This window comes from Salmo salar, chromosome ssa19 (genome assembly GCF_905237065.1).
Source record: "Salmo salar chromosome ssa19, Ssal_v3.1, whole genome shotgun sequence".
In the NCBI taxonomy this organism is placed as follows: Eukaryota; Metazoa; Chordata; class Actinopteri; order Salmoniformes; family Salmonidae; genus Salmo; species Salmo salar.
Genome location: NC_059460.1, coordinates 54,298,608 through 54,316,713, shown reverse-complemented (window position 1 = coordinate 54,316,713; position 18,106 = coordinate 54,298,608). Strand labels below are relative to the sequence as shown.

Here is an 18,106-nt window from a genome sequence, read left to right as displayed (position 1 = left end):
CAAAGGAGGAGTTGGCTTTGTGGATGACCAGTGAAATATACCTGCTGGCGAGCAGGTATATGCTACGGTGACCAGTGAGCTGAGATAAGGCGGGGCTTTACCTAGCAAAGACTTATAGATGACCTGGAGCCAGTGGGTTTGGCGACGAATATGAAGCGAGGGCCAGCCAACAAGAGCATATACTACCCGGTGGTGGGTAGTATATGGGGCTTTGGTAACAAAACTGTTGGCACTGTGATAGACTACATCCAATGTGTAGAGTGTTGGAGGCTATTTTGTAAATGACATCGCCGAATGTCAAGGATCGGTAGGATGGTCAGTTTTACGAGGGTATGTTTAGCAGCATGAGTGAAGGAGGCTTTGTTGCGAAATAGGAAGCCGATTCTAGATTTAATTTTGGATTGGAGATGCTTAATGTGAGTCTGGAAGGAGAGTTTACAGTCTAACCAGAGACCTAGGTATTTGTAGTTGTCCACATAAGTCAGAACTGCATTTAAGAGCAGTTGGAGGCCACGGAAGGAGTGTTGTATGGCATTGAAGCTCGTCTGGAGGTTTGTTAACACAGTGTCCAAAGAAGGGTCAGATCTATACAGAATGGTGTCGTCTGCGTAGAGGCGAATCAGAGAATCACCCGCGGCAAGAGCGACATCATTGATATATACAGAGAATAGAGTCGGCCTGAGAATTGAACCCTGTGCCACCCCATAGAGACTGCCAGAGGTCCGGACAACAGGCCCTCCGATTTGACACACTGAACTCTATCTGAGAAGTAGTTGGTGAATGACGCGAGGCAGTCATTTGAGAAGCCAAGGCTATTGAGTCTGCAGATAAGAATGCGGTGATTGACAGAGTCGAAAGCCTTGGCCAGGTCGATGAAGACGGCTGCACAGTACTGTCTTTTATCAATAGCGGTTATGATATCGTTTAGGACCTTGAGCGTGGCTGAGGTGCACCCATGGCCAGCTCGGAAACCAGATTGGATAGCGGAGAAGGTACGGTGGGATTCGAAATAGTCGGTGATCTATTTGTTAACTTGGCTTTCGAAGACTTTAGAAAGGCAGGGCAGGATAGATATAGGTCTGTCACAGTTTGAGTCTAGAATGTCTCCCACTTTGAAGAGGGGGATGACCGCGGCAGCTTTCCAATCTTTAGGGATCTCAGGCAATACGAAAGAGAAGTTGAACAGGCTAGGAATAGGGGTTGCAACAATTGCGGCGGATAATTTTAGAAAGAGCGGGTCCAGATTGTCTAGCTCAGCTGATTTGTAGGGGTCAATATTTTGCAGCTCTTTCAGAACATCAACTATCTGGATTTGGGTGAAGGAGAAGCAGGGGGGGGGGGGGCTTGGGCAAGTTGCCTCGGGGCGTGCAGAGCTGTTGGCCGTGGTAGCGGTAGCCATGTGGAAAGCATGGCCAGCCGTAGAAAAATGCTTCTTGAAATTCTCAATTATTGTAGATCTATAGGTGGTGACGATGTTTCCTAGCCTCAGTGCAGTGGGCAGCTGGGAGGAGGTGCTCTTATTCTCCATAGACTTTAGTGTCCCAAAACTTTTTTGGAATTTGAGCTACAGGATGGAAATTTATGTTTGGAAAAAGCTAGCCTTTGCTTTCCTAACTAACTGTGTATATTGGTTCCTAACTTCCCTGTAAAGTTGCATATCGCGGGGGCTATTCGATGCTAATGCAGTATGCCACAGGATGTTTTTGTGCTGGTCAAGGGCAGTCAAGTCTGGATGGAACCAAAGGCTATATCTGTTCTTAGTTCTACATTTTTTGAATGGGGCGTGCTTATTTAAGATGTTGAGGAGAGCACTTTTAAAGAATAACCAGGCATCCTTTGCTGACGGGATGAGGTCAATGTCCTTCCAGGATACCTGGGCCAGGTCTATTAGAAAGGCCTGCTCGCTGAAGTGTTTTTGGGAGTGTTTGACAGTGATGAGGGGTGGTCGTTTGACCGCGAACCCATTACGGACGCAGGCAGTGAGGCAGTGATCGCTGAGATCCTGCTTGAAGACAGCAGAGGTGTATTTAGAGGGCAGGTTGGTCAGGATTATATCTATGAGGGTGACCGTGTTTACGGATTTAGGGTTGTACCTGGTAGGTTCCTTGATAATTTCTGTGAGATTGAGGGCATCTAGCTTAGATTGTAGGACGGCTGGGGTGTTAAGCATATCCCAGTTTAGGTCACCTAACAGTACGAACTCTGAAGATAAATTGGGGCAATCAATTAACATATGGTGTCCAGGGCACAGCTGGGGGCTGAGGGGGGTCTATAACAAGCGGCAACAGTGAGAGACTTATTTCTGGAAAGGTGGATTTTTAAAAGTAGAAGCTCGAACTGTTTGGGCACAGACCTGGATGGCATGACAGAACTCTGCAGACTATCTCTTCAGTAGATTGCATCTCTGCCCCCTTTGGCGGTTCTATCTTGACGGAAAATGTTGTAGTTGGGGATGGAAATTTCTGCGTTTTTGATGTTCTTCCTAAGCCAGGATTCAGACACGGCTAGGACATCAGGGTTGGCGGAGTGTGCTAAAGCAGTGAATAAAACAAACTTAGGGAGGAGGCTTCTATTGTTAACATGCATGAAACCAAGGCTTTTACAGTTACAGAAGTCAATTCCTGGGGAATAGGTGTGGTACTGGGGGCTACAGGACCTGGGTTAACCTCTAAATCACCAGAGGAACAGAGGAGTAGTAATATTTTAAAACATAAGATGAGACATATACTGTATAATTTGGTAAGTGTCAATTATCAGCTCCATCAAATCCTGTTTAAAGTCTAATTGGCATTAAAGTCATTGTACACCACCAGACTAAGATAAACTAATTGACCTGCACATCTGTTCCCCAGTGGCTCAGAAGGCTGCATTTTACAGGGTAGTATTTCACTCAGTGTACCACAAGAGGGAGACAAGCGTCAGCCCAGCACTCGTTTCTCTATCTGACTCAACACTCCTCCCCCAGTGATGTCACTGGCAGCCAATGGGAGTCATTGGAGTTGGTGTCTTGCTGCACTGACATGGGTGTTGGAGGGAGGGAGGGAGGGAGGGAGGGAGGGAGGGAGGGAGGGAGGGAGGGAGGGAGGGAGGGAGAAGAGAATGGAAGAGACAGAATCATAACAAGAGGAACAGGTGGAGAGGAGGGGAGGCACAAGGTAAAGATAGAGGACATATCACTAACAACCAGGTTGTTTTAACCTCAACTTCCTAGACTGCATTATGTGACATCACCTTAGCTGTTTCTCTATGACAGGGTTCCCCAATTGGCAGCCAGTTGATTTTATTTGCCCCACAACGTTTTCTTGTTTGACATAAAACACTGTAAAAACACCAGCAAATCAGCTGGTAATCTGTTCCAAAGTATTCCCATGCATAATAGAGATACATATACTCAACAGCCAGTTTATTAGGTACACCCACCCCGTTCACGAAAATGTATTGCTCCTTCAGACAGTGAGTCACGTGGCTGTGGCTTGCTATATAAAACAGGCAGACAGGCATCGAGGCATTCAGTTACTGTTTGATTGAACGTTAGAATGGGCAAAACAAGTGACTTAACCTGTTATGACTAGGGGGCAGTATTTTCACGTCCGGATAAAAAAACGTACCCGATTTAATCTGATTATTACTCCTGCCCAGAAACTAGAATATGCATATAATTATTAGCTTTGGATAGAAAACACTCCAAAGTTTCTAAAACTGTTTGAATGGTGTCTGTGACTATTTTTTAAATCTTTGAAATGCAAGAGAATGGCCGTAATATGATTTAGGAGTCTAGGCTCAATTTCGATTTTGGCCAGTAGATGGCAGCGGTGTCTCTGCAAAGTTTTAGACTGATCCAATGAACCATTGCATTACTGTTCAAAATGTTGTATCAAGTCTGCCCAAATGGGCCTAATTGGTTTATTGATACATTTTTAAGTACATAAATGTGCACTCTCCTCAAACAATAGCTTGTTATTATTTCACTAATAGCTACTGTAAATTGGACAGTGCAGTTATATTAACAAGAATGTAAGCTTTCTGCCCATACAGTGAGGGAAAAAAGTATTTGATCCCCTGCTGGTTTTGTACGTTTGCCCACTGACAAGGAAATGATCAGTCTATAATTTTAATGGTAGGTTTATATGAACAGTGAGAGACAGAATAACAACAACAAATGCAGAAAAACGCATGTCAAAAATGTTATAAATTGATTTGCATTTTAATGAGAGAAATAAGTATTTGACACCCTCTCAATCAGAAAGATTTCTGGCTCCCAGGTGTCTTTTATACAGGTAACGAACTGAGATTAGGAGCACACTCTTGAAGGGAGTGGTCCTAATCTCAGTTTGTTACCTGTATAAAAGACACCTGTCCACAGAAGCAATCAATCAATCAGATTCCAAACTCTCCACCATGGCCAAGACCAAAGAGCTCTCCAAGGATGTCAGGGACAAGATTGTAGACCTACACAAGGCTGGAATGGGCTACAAGACCATCGCCAAGCAGCTTGGTGAGAAGGTGACAACAGTTGGTGCGATTATTCGCAAATGGAAGAAACACAAAAGAACTGCCAATATCCCTCGGCCTGGGGCTCCATGCAAGATCTCACATCGTGGAGTTGCAATGATCATGAGAACGGTGAGGAATCAGCCCAGAACTACACGGGAGGATCTTGTCAATGATCTCAAGGAAGCTGGGACCATAGTCACCAAGAAAACAATTGGTAACACACTACGCTGTGAAGGACTGAAATCCTGCAGCGCCCGCAAGGTCCCCCTGCTCAAGAAAGCACATATACAGTGGGGGAAATAAGTATTTGATCCCCTGCTGATTTTGTACGTTTGCCCACAAAGAAATGATCAGTCTATAATTTTAATAGTAGGTTTATTTGAACAGTGAGAGACAGAATAACAAAAAACAATCCAGAAAAACACGTGTCAAAAATGTTATAAAATGATTTGCATTTTAATGAGGGAAATAAGTATTTGACCCCTCTGCAAAACATGACTTAGTACTTGGTGGCAAATCCCTTGTTGGCAATCACAGAGGTCAGACGTTTCTTGTAGTTGGCCACTAGGTTTGCACACATCTCAGGAGGGATTTTGTCCCACTCCTCTTTGCAGATCTTCATTAAGTCATTAAGGTTTCGAGGCTGACGTTTGGCAACTCGAACCTTCAGCTCACTCCACAGATTTTCTATGGGATTAAGGTCTGGAGACTGGCTAGGCCACTCCAGGATCGAATAAACCTCCATTGCCTTCCGTTCTACTAGCTAACATGCAATCATTGGCAAATAAAATCGATGACCTACGAGGAAGATTAAACTACCAACGGGACATTAAAAACTGTAATATCTTATTCTTCACGGAGTTGTGGCTGAAAGACATCATTATCAACATACAGCTGGCTGGTTATACGCTGTATCGGCAGGATAGAACAGCGGCGTCTGGTAAGACGAGGGGGCAGACTATGTATATTTGTAAACAACAGCTGGTGCACGATATCTAAGGACGTCTCAAGGTTTTGCTCGCCTGACACAGAGCCCAAATCGGCTGCGCGCGTGTGCCATCGTGCATAAATGTATTTTGTCCCCCCACACCAAACGCGATCACGACACGCAGGTTAAAATATCAAAACAAACTCTGAACCAATTATATTAATTTGGGTCCAGGTCAAAAATAATTAAAAATTTATTGCAATTTAGCTTGCTGTTGCTAGCTAATTTGTCCTGGAATATAAACATTGTTGTTATTTTACCTGAAATGCACAAGGTCCTCTATTCCACCAATTAATCCACACATAAAACGGTCAACCGAATCGTTTCTAGTCATCTCTCCTCCTTCCAGGCCTTTTCTTCTCTTGACTTTATATTGCGATTGGCAACTTTCATAAATTACTTGCATTACCGCCACCGACCTATTTCGTCTTTCAGTCACCCACGTGGGTATAACCAATGAGGAGATGGCACGTGGGTACCTGCTTCTATAAGCCAATGAGGAGACGGGGGAGGCAGGACTTGCAGCGCAATCTGCGTCAGAAATAGAACTGACTTCTATTTTAGCCTTTGGCAATGCAGACGCTCGTTGGTGGGCGCGAGCAGTGTGGGTGGAATATTTTAATAATATAGATTTCTACATTTATTTTGCAACGCACGCGATGCGAGCGGTGTAGTCAGCCTGTGAGGTAGAGTATCTCATGATAAGCTGTGGACCACACTATCTACCTAGAGAGTTTTCATCTGTATTTTTCGTAGCTGTCTACATACCACCACAGACCGATGCTGGCACTAAGACCACACTCAATGAGCTGTATTCCACCATAAGCTAACAGGAAAACACTCATCCAGAGGTGGCACTTCTAGTGGCCGGGGACTTTAATGCAGGGAAACTTAAATCCATTTTACCAAATTTCTATCAGCATGTTAAATGTGGGAGAAAAAAAAATCTAGACCACCTTTACTCCACACACAGAGACGCATACAAAGCTCTCCCTTGCCCTCCATTTGGCAAATCTGACCATAATTCTATCCTCCTGATTCCTGCTTACAAGCAAAAATTAAAGCAGGAAGCACCAGTGACTTGGTCAATTAAAAAGTGATGAGATGTAGCAGATGCTAAGCTATAGGACTGTTTTGCTAGCACAGACTGGAATATGTTCCGTGATTCTTCCGATGGCATTCAGGAGTACACCGTATCAGTCATTGGCTTCATCAATAAGTGCATCGATGATGTCGTCCCCACAGTGACCGTACGTACATACCCCAACCAGAACCCATGGATACCGGCAACATTCACACTGAGCTAAAGGCTAGAGCTGACGCTTTCAAGGAGCGGGACTCTAACCCGGAAGCTTATAACGAACCATCAAACAGGCAAAGCGTCAATACAGGACTAAGATCGAATCGTACTACACCGGCTCCGACGCTTGTCGGATGTGGCAGGGCTTGCAAACCATTACAGACTACAAAGGGAAGCACAGCCGAGAGCTGCCCAGTGACACAAGCCTACCAGACAAAGCTAAACTACTTCTATGCTCGATTTGAGGCAAATAACCCGACTGTGTGTTCACGCTCTCCACAGCCGATGTGAGTAAGACCTTTAAACCGGTCCACATTCACAAGGCTACAGGGCCAGACGGATTACCAGGACGTGTACTGCGAGCATTCGCTGACCAACTGGCAAGTGTCTTTACTGACATTTTCAACCTCTCCCTGTCCAAGTCTGTAATACCAACATGTTTTAAGCTGACCACCATAGTCCCTGTGCAACACTAAGATAACTTGCCTAAATGACTTCTGACCCGTAGCGCTCACTTCTGTAGCCATGAAGTGCTTTGAAAGGCTGGTCATGGCTCACATCAACACCATTATCCCAGACACCCTAGACCCACTCCAATTTGCATACCACCCTAACAGATCCACAGATGATGCAATCTCTATTGCACTCCACACTGCCCTTTCCCACCTGGACAAAAGGAACACCTATGTGAGAATGCTATTCATTGACTATAGCTCAGCGTTCAACACCATAGTGCCCTCCAAGCTCATCAATAAGCTAAGGACCCTGGGACTAAACACCTCCCTCTGCAACTGGATCCTGGACTTCCTGACGGGCCGACTCCAGGTGGTGAGGGTAGGTAACAGTACATCCGCCATGCTGATCCTCAACACCAGGGCCCCTCAGGGGTGTGTGCTCAGTCCCCTCCTATACTCCGTGTTCACTCATGACTGCGCGGCCATGCACGTCTCCAACACCATCATTAAGTTTGCCGATGACACAACAGTGGTAGGCCTGATTACCGACAAGACAGCCTATAAGGAGGAGGTCAGAGACCTGGCCGTGTGGTGCCAGGACCACTACCTCTCCCTCAACGTTATCAAGACAAAGGAGATGATTGTGGACTACAGGAAAAGGAGGGCAGAGCACGCCCCCATTCTTATCGACGGGGCTGTAGTGGAGCAGGTTGAGAGCTTCAAGTTCCTTGGTGTCCATATCACCAACAAACTAACATGGTCCAAGCACACCACTACAGTCATGAGGGCACGACAAAACCTATTCCCCCTCAAGAGATTTGGCATGGGTCATCACATCCTCAAAAGGTTCTACAGCTGCACCATCGAGAGCATCCTGACTGGTTGCATCACTGCCTGGTATGGCAACTGCTCGGCCTCCGACCGCAAGGCACTACAGAGGGTAGTGCGTACGACCCAGTACATCACCGGGGCCAAGCCTTCTGCCATACAGGACTTCTATACCAGGCGGTGTCAGAGGAAGGCCCTAAAAATTGTCAGACTCCAGCCACCCTAGTCAAAGACTGTTCTCTCTGCTACCGCATGGCAAGCGACACCGGAGCGCAAAGTCTAGGTCCAAGAGGCTTCTACACAGCTTCTACCCCCGAGCGATAAGACTCCTGAACATTTAATCAAATGGCTACCCAGACTATTTGCATTGCCCCCCCTCTTTTACACCGCTGCTACTCTCTGTTATTATCTATGCATAGTCACTTTAATAACTCTACCTACATGTACAGTTGAAGTCAGAAGTTTACATACACTTAGTTTGGAGTCATTAAAACTTGTTAACAAGTTATAGTTTTGGCAAGTTGGTTAGGACATCTACTTTGTGCATGACATAAGTAATTTTTCCAACAATTGTTTACAGACAAATTATTTCACTTATAATTCACTGTATCACAATTCCAGTGGGTCCGAAGTTAACATGCACTAAGTTGACTGTGCCTTTAAACATCTTGGAAAATTCCAGAAAATGATGTTATGGCTTTAGAAGCTTCTGATAGGCTAATTGACATCATTTGAGTCAATTGGAGGTGCATCTGTGGATGTATTTCAAGGCCTACCTTCAAACTCAGTGCCTCTTTGCTTGACATCATGGTAAAATCAAAAGAAATGAGCCAAGACCTCCTGAACGCCTGAAGGTACCACGTTCATCTGTACAAACAATAGTACGCAAGTATAACACCATGGGACCACGTAGGCGTCATACCGCTCAGGAAGGAGATGCGTTCTGTCTCCTAGAGATGAACGTACTTTGGTGCGAAAAGTGCAAATCAATCCCAGAACAACAGCAAAGGACCGTGTGAAGATGCTGGAGGAAACAGGTACAAAAGTATCTATATCCACAGTAAAACGAGTCCTATATCGACATAACCTGAAAGGCCACTCAGCATGGAAGAAGCCACTGCTCCAAAACCGCCATAAATAACCCAGACTACGGTTTGCAACTGCACATGAGGACAAAGATCGTACTTTTTGGAGAAATGTCCTCTGGTCTAATGAAACAAAATTTGAACTGTTTGGCCATAATGTCCATCATTATGTTTGGAGGAAAAAGGGGGAGGCTTGCAAGCCGAAGAACACCAACCCAACCGTGAATTACGGGGGGGCAGCATCATGTTGTGGGAGTGCTTTGCTGCAGGAGGGACTGGTGCACTTCACAAAATAGATGGCATCCTGAGGAAGGAAAATTATGTAGATATATTGAAGCAATATCTCAAGACATCTGTCAGGAAGTTAAGGCTTGATTCACAAAAGCTCTGACGAAGGCCGTTAGGCCGATACATAAGCTTATTAAATATTAGTGATACTATCAAGAGCAGTGTGCGGTTCCCTTTTTTCCTTCATCCTGTTTCAACTGTTGCCATGCACCTGCAACAAGATTGCTCAGATGTGCGAGTGCCTTTTGAATTTTGCAAATGGGTCTTCCAAATGGACAATGACCCCAAGCATACTTCCAAAGTTGTGGCAAAATGGCTTAAGGACAACAAAGTCAAGGTATTGGAGTGGCCATCACAAAGCCCTGACCTCAATCCTATAGAAGATTTGTGGGCAGAACTGAAAAGCGTGTGCGAGCAAGGAGGCCTACAAACCTGACTCAGTTACACCAGCTCTGTCAGGAGGAATGGGCCAAAATTCCCCCAACTTATTGTGGGAAGCTTGTGGAAGGCTACCCGAAACGTTTGACCCAAGTTAAACAACTTAAAGGCAATGCTACCAAATACTATTTGAGTGTATGTAAACTTCTGACCCACTGGGAATGTGATGAAAGAAATAAAAGCTGAAATAAATCATTCTCTCTACTATTATTCTGACATTTCGCATTCTTAAAATAAAGTGGTGAGCTTAACTGACCTAAGACAGAGAATTTGTCTAGCATTAAATGTCAGGAATTGTGAAAAACTGAGTTTAAATGTATTTGGCTAAGGTGTATGTAAACTTCCGACTTCAACTGTACATATTACCTCAATTACCTTGACTAACCGGTGCCCCCCGCACATTGACTCTGTACCGGTACTCCCTGTGGATAGTCTCACTATTGTTATTTTACTGCTGCTCTTTAATTACTTGTTCCTTCTATTTCTTATTCTTATTTGTATTTTTTAAACTGCGTTGTTGGTTAGGGGCTTATCAGTAAGCATTTCACTGTTAGGTCTGCACCTGTTGTATTCGGCGCATGTGACAAATAACATTTTGTTTTATTTGGTGTGTGCTAGAGTACACGGTCCCCACAGACTCCAGTGGAGAAGATTTGGTATTTTATTAGGATCCCCATTAGCTGTTGCAGCAGCTACTCTTCCTGGGGTCCACACAAAACAGGAAACATCACAGAATACACAACATCAATAGACAAGAACAGCTCAAGGACAGAACTACATACATGAAACAATAAAAAAAAAAGCAGAGAATGGGAGAGAAAGGTCGTTAAGAATGTTACATGATTATGTGGATGTCTTTTTCCGTAGAGTAGTTATGCTATCAGCCACGATCTGGGTAGACATAGTAAAAATGCTTGACTCTAATTGTTATCAGGAGGGGGAAAAAAACTCTAAGGCTACTTTTAAAAGTGGCATTTATTGCAAAAGCATACGTGAAAATGCTCTAAGGCTCATCCCTGGTGCATTGGAGGGATACATTTTTAGGTTCACGCTTCACATCCCATACTCTACAAGCAGCTCTGCCCGAAAAGTTTAGACATGTTCACGGCTGACAGGTTCAGTGGGCACAGACTCTGCAGACTTGAAAGACCGCGGGCAGTTTTTTAACATTGCAGTTTTTGTTGGAGATCTTCTCAAGTGAGTGTGAAAATTGTGATGTGTGACAGAGGGAGTGGGGGGATGTGTGACAGAGGGAGTGGGGGATGTGTGACAGAGGGAGTGGGGGATGTGTGACAGAGGGAGTGGGGGGATGTGTGACAGAGGGAGTGGGGGGATGTGTGACAGAGGGAGTGGGGGGATGTGTGACAGAGGGAGTGGGGGGATGTGTGACAGAGGGAGTGGGGGGATGTGTGACAGAGGGAGTGGGGGGGACGTGTGACAGAGGCAGTGGGGGGACGTGTGACAGGCAGTGGGGGGACGTGTGACAGGCAGTGGGGGACGTGTGACAGGCAGTGGGGGACGTGTGATAGGCAGTGGGGAGATGTGTGACAGAAGGAGTGGGGGGGATGTGTGACAGAAGGAGTGGGGGGATGTGTGACAGAGGGAGTGGGGGTATGTGTGACAGAAGGAGTGGGGGGGATGTGTGACAGAGGGAGTGGGGGTATGTGTGACAGAGGGAATGGGGGGGATGTGTGACAGAGGGAATGGGGGGGATGTGTGACAGAGGGAATGGGGGGGATGTGTGACAGAGGGAATGGGGGGGATGTGTGACAGAGGGAGTGGGGGGATGTGTGACAGGCAGTGGGGGATGTGTGACAGGGAGTGGGGGGATGTGTGACAGAGGGAGTGGGGGGATGTGTGACAGAGGGAGTGGGGGGATGTGTGACAGAGGGAGTGGGGGGAATGTGTGACAGAGGGAATGGGGGGGATGTGTGACAGAGGGAATGGGGGGATGTGTGACAGAGGGAATGGGGGGATGTGTGACAGAGGGAATGGGGGGATGTGTGACAGAGGGAATGGGGGGATGTGTGACAGAGGGAGTGGGGGGATGTGTGACAGGCAGTGGGGGATGTGTGACAGAGGGAGTGGGGGGATGTGTGACAGAGGGAGTGGGGGATGTGTGACAGAGGGAGTGGGGGGATGTGTGACAGGCAGTGGGGGGATGTGTGACAGGCAGTGGGGGGATGTGTGACAGGCAGTGGGGGGATGTGTGACAGGCAGTGGGGGGATGTGTGACAGGCAGTGGGGGGGATGTGTGACAGGCAGTGGGGGGGATGTGTGACAGGCAGTGGGGGGATGTGTGACAGGCAGTGGGGGGATGTGTGATAGGCAGTGGGGGGATGTGTGACAGAGGGAATGGGGGGATGTGTGACAGGCAGTGGGGGATGTGTGACAGGCAGTGGGGGATGTGTGACAGGCAGTGGGGGATGTGTAGAAAGATGAGGGAGACAGAGAGGGAGGAGAGAAAGGCAATCGAGCGAGGGATGTGAGGGGGGTGTAAGAAAGAGGGAGAGAGCGAGAGAAGCAGTGCTATAATAGTGGATTAGCCTGTTATAAGATCTGCACTGTCTGTCAGCACTAATGTTGTCACCCTATTTTTCTGAAGAAGACCTAGAGCTGCTAGACACCAAGCTTCTCTCTGTTCTCCTGGCTGACTGTCACCCCGTAAACACTCTGACACACACACACACACACTGTTATACCCCTTGGCAAAGACCTCACACTCCAGATCAGAGAGAAAGTGGAAACGAAGAAGCGTCTTGATCAGTGGCGGAGTCTTCAGGCGTATTTTGGCTTTTAAAGCTCTTCCAGACCTAGAGACTTGTTATGTTGTCTAATGAAAATATCCCTGTTATTGGTTTTCAGTCTTGTCAGGGCTGTTTATGTATGAATCAAGGGCTGGTTGGAGCTGGTTTGTTATTAACACAGACCTCTCTCTTAGATAAAACTACAGGATGTAATTGATATAATGGGACTATGATGGGACAGGATGTTTAGGTGGATGGTTTTTTTGCCTCTGTAGTGTGATCACGGCGTCCCTCTTCGTTATGTGCCAGGAGTGGTTACTTCCTCTTTGTGGTGTGCCAGGAGTGGTTACTTCCTCTTTGTGGTGTGCCAGGAGTGGTTACTTCCTCTTTGTGGTGTGCCAGGAGTGGTTACTTCCTCTTTGTGGTGTGCCAGGAGTGGTTACTTCCTCTTTGTGGTGTGCCAGGAGTGGTTACTTCCTCTTTGTGGTGTGCCAGGAGTAGTACGGGGGGGAAAAAATGTATGAAATGTATGCATTCACTACTGTAAGTCGCTCTAGATAAGAGCGTCTGCTAAATGACTAAAATGAGTGATTACTTCCTCTTCGTGGTGTGCCAGGAGTGGTTACTTACTGACAACTGTATAATAGAACTTTGAAGACGTTTTAAACGGACTGCAGTTGTTCTAGTTATATAACGTTTTGGGAAACGCTTCCCTTCTCCTCGTACTAGCTGATGTCGATACTTAGCTTGGCTGATGTGGTACACAGCGAGGGACAGCTGTAACACGCTGGTCTGGACAGGAGTCTGTTGTTAGTGCAGTATTCGCAAAGAAGGGGGTGGAAATAATTCCAACAGTTGTATTGGAAGGGGGCGGCGCTCTGGGGGCTGTGTGTGGCTGTCCATGTGGGTGTTTAAGTGAGAAAGACACAGAGGAGACCCAATCAGTAAAAAAGCACTGCCCCTTGATTATGAACACATCGTGCCGACAACGTCAAAATAGCCTTTCCAGACTAAGTAACGAGGGCTTCAAGTTAGGTGTCAGCCAGACTCGTTGATACCATACTCAAATTTCAAATCTCCCAATTTGCTCTCCGCCTTCGCTTGTGTCCTTTGTGAGGTCGTACACCTGTAATAACATGTCTTTTATATATGCTAGGAATTCATTATTTTTAGGGCCTACTTTTCTGCATCACTAAGGAATGGTCCACACACCCCAACACAGTCGCACGACAACACCTCTTCCCCTATCATGAGGATGAAAAGATTTGGCATGGGACCTCAGATCCTCAAAAAGTTATACAGCTGCACCATTGAGAGTATCTTCACTGGCTACATCACCGTTTGGTATGGCAACTGGCGGTGTTAGAGGCCCTAAAAACTGTCAGTCTCAAACCACCCACGTCATAGACTGTTCTCTCAGCTACCGCACGGCAAGCGGTACCGATGCCGCTTGCCGAAGTCTGGAACCAACAGGACCCTGAATAGCTTCTGCCATAAGACGGCTAAATGGTTAAAAAAGTAGCTACCCGACTACCTGCATTTGACCCCATTTTGTGCTAACTATTTTGACTCATCATCTACTGCTTGTTGTCTATTATATTGCCTAGTTACTTTACCCCTACCTATATGTACATATCTACCTCAATTACCTCGTACCCCTGCACATTGACTCGTTACTGATACCTTGTGTATATAGCCAAGTTATTACCTCGTACCCCTGCACATTGACTCAGTACTGATACCCTGTGCATATAGCCAAGTTATTACCTCGTACCCCTGCACATTGACTCAGTACTGATACCCTGTGTTTATAGCCAAGTTATTACCTCGTACCCCTGCACATTGACTCGGTACTGATACCCTGTGTATATAGCCAAGTTATTACCTCGTACCCCTGCACATTGACTCGGTACTGATACCCTGTGTATATAGCCAAGTTATTACCTCGTACCCCTGCACATTGACTCAGTACTGATACCCTGTGCATATAGCCAAGTTATTACCTCGTACCCCTGCACATTGACTCAGTACTGATACCCTGTGTTTATAGCCAAGTTATTACCTCGTACCCCTGCACATTGACTCGGTACTGGTACCCTGTGTATATAGCCAAGTTATTACCTCGTACCCCTGCACATTGACTCTGTACTGATACCCTGTGTATATAGCCAAGTTATTACCTCGTACCCCTGCACATTGACTCGGTACTGATACCCTGTGTATATAGCCAAGTTATTACCTCGTACCCATGCACATTGACTCGGTACTGATACCCTGTGTTTATAGCCAAGTTATTACCTCGTACCCCTGCACATTGACTCGGTACTGATACCCTGTGTATATAGCCAAGTTATTACCTCGTACCCATGCACATTGACTCGGTACTGATACCCTGTGTATATAGCCAAGTTATTACCTCGTACCCATGCACATTGACTCAGTACTGATACCCTGTGTATATAGCCAAGTTATTACCTCGTACCCATGCACATTGACTCGGTACTGATACCCTGTGTATATAGCCAAGTTATTACCTCGTACCCATGCACATTGACTCGGTACTGATACCCTGTGTATATAGCCAAGTTATTACCTCGTACCCATGCACATTGACTCGGTACTGATACCCTGTGTATATAGCCAAGTTATTACCTCGTACCCATGCACATTGACTCGGTACTGATACCCTGTGTATATAGCCAAGTTATTACCTCGTACCCATGCACATTGACTCGGTACTGATACCCTGTGCATTATAGCCAAGTTATCTTTACTCATTGTGTATTTATTATTTTTCTATGTTTCTCTCTGCATTGTTGGGAAGGGCCGTAAGTAAGCATTTCACTGCTCTTTGCCGTCTCTGTTCAGATGCAGCATAGGATGGTGTCTGTGTGTGCGTGTGCGTGCGCGTATGCTTGCGAATGCATGCAGAGGCAGCGGCAGGCCGTCGTTAAGTGATTACCCTAGCATACACCATGTGATGCTAATAGCATGGTCCTGCTGTTCATGGGCTCTAGTGTGTTTACAACACAAGCACTGGAGAGGCAGGAAGGAAGGAAGTCTAGAGTGCTCTCATTCACGTCTGGGAGAAAGTTCTCTGGGTCCAACGCAATGTCTTTTTACCTCTCAATGCATCAAACTCACGTTTGAACTAGTCCTAGAAGTGGGTGCCTAGTTTATCCACTGAGGGTCCAAAACATTAAGAACACATGCTCTTTCCATGACATAGACTGACCAGGTGAATCCAGGTGAAAGCTATGATCCCTTATTGATGTCACTTGTTAAACCCACTTCAATCAGGGGAGGAAACAGGTTAAAGAAGGATTTTTAAGCCTTGAGACAATAGAGACATGGATTGTGTATGTGTGCCATTCAGAGGGTGAATGGTCAAGATATAAGATTTAAGTGCCTTTGAACGGGGTATGGTGGTAGGTTCCAGTTGCATCGGCTTGTGTCAAGAACCGCAACGCTGCTGGGTTTTTCACGCTCAACAGTTTCCTGTGTGTATCGAGAATGGTCCACCACCCAAATGACATCCAGCCAACTTGACACAACTGTGGGAAGCATTGGAGTCAACATGGGCCAGCATCCCTGTGGAACGCTTTCAACACCTTGTAGAGTCCATGCCCTGACGAATTGAGGCTGTTCTGAGGGCAAAATGGTACTGCTACTCAATATTAAGGTGTTCCTAATGTTTGGTATAGTCAGTGTATGTCTGTTTCTGTTTTTATAAAGTAATCATCTGCAGTCTAGGGAGGTTATGTAGTGAGAGAGTAAATACCATGACAGCTGCAGCGAGTGCAGTGGGCGTGAAACCGCACCGTCCATCTCCCTGTGTCCTGATTGGCTCCTGTGGTGAGTGATTGACCGGTTTGGAGCCAGTCAGTCGGCCCGCCTGGCGTGTTTACCCGACAGGTGCCAGCTTAGTCAGCGGGCGGGGGAGTGAGGCACAGGTGGTGAACAGGATGGCGGTGGAGGTGGCAGAGGAGAGGAGAGATGCTGGAGGGAGGGCGAGATTTGGGCAGGAGGACGAGGGACAGCAGGTGTTGGGGTGATCAGAAGGGGTCTCTGCCATAAAGCTGTTCACCCATTTACACACCAGGCTATCGCCTTATTGTGATTACAAATGCATGAGGCCAGTTTCTCTGAGTTGTACAGATACGAATGGCCTACATGCTCACGTACTGTTTCAATCCGAGAACGTTTGGCGTTTTGTGTACAGGTGCAGCGTCGTTCTCCAAGGAATGAATGTGGAACTAAAAGACGCAAAAGGCAAGGGAACTTATGCCAATGATTACAGTCTGTGTACACATGACTGTGTAAATAGGCACAATATACTTGTTCAGAACCTGTTTTGGATCCTCCTGATGTGTTATATGTTCTATGTGTCCTATATCTACCTGTAAAGAACCCAATATCCCCCCCCCCCAGCTCATAACACTACCTCCGTCTTCTCTATCCTTTCTGTTCCAGTCATTTGAAGGTGTTCTGCTGTCTCACCTCATACCCTCTTTGTTCCACCTCGCGTATCTCTGTCCTTTTCTCACCCCCTTTACTTTCCATCGTTTTGTCCCCCTCTCTCTTTATTTTCTACCTCTCTCTAAACCTTCTGTTGTATCTCCCTTGCACGGTATCCCCCCTTCTTTCTCATCTGATATACAGTAGGCGTTAGGCTGGATAAAGAGTGACAGACACAGAGAGAGAGAGAGAGAGAGAGAGAGAGAGGTGGTAATAGTATAGCTGGCAGTGTGCGTGGAGGGGGACTTATTGTGATAGATGAGGACAAGGTGGCTTCCAGCAGCCTCCGTCTGTCTGTCTGGCTAGATGGCTGTATGTCCAGCTGCCAGGTTGGCTGGCTGGCGGTACTGGCCTGTATAGAGCACGGGGCCCTTCGTGGATCAATTCCCTATCACAGCTCCAGTGAAGTATTTCTGCTATGGATAATATGTTACATTTTCAACGCTTTGAATAGGAATTTGAATGTGGTCACACAGAGACGTGTATACTCCACAGTTTGCTGCCTGTGAGTTGTTCTCTCGTTAATAACATCCTCACTCCCATCTGCAGGGACTTTCTCTTCTTCCTTTGGTGTGTGTGAGCTCTCCGCTCGATGACTCAGGCACTCAGGCTCTCTATACTCTCTCTGCTCGATAACTCAGGCTCTCTATTCTCTCTCTGCTCGATAACTCAGGCTCTCTATTCTCTCTCTGCTCGATAACTCAGGCTCTCTATTCTCTCTCCGCTTGATAACTCAGGCTCTCTATACTCTCTCTGCTTGATAACTCAGGCTCTCTATACTCTCTCTGCTCGATAACTCAGGCTCTCTATACTCTCTCTGCTTGATAACTCAGGCTCTCTATACTCTCTCTGCTCGATAACTCAGGCTCTCTATATTCTCTCTGCTTGATAACTCAGGCTCTCTATTCTCTCTCTGCTCGATAACTCAGGCTCTCTATATTCTCTCTGCTCGATGACTCAGGCTC

At 46.4% G+C, this 18,106-nt stretch overlaps 1 protein-coding gene across 3 annotated transcripts in view; it reads left to right on the top strand.

Moving 5' to 3' along the window:
- Window positions 1-18,106, top strand: part of LOC106579321 (unconventional myosin-Id-like) — a 127,904-nt gene that overhangs the window by 50,620 nt on the left and 59,178 nt on the right. The gene's annotated exons all lie outside the window — the stretch shown is intronic.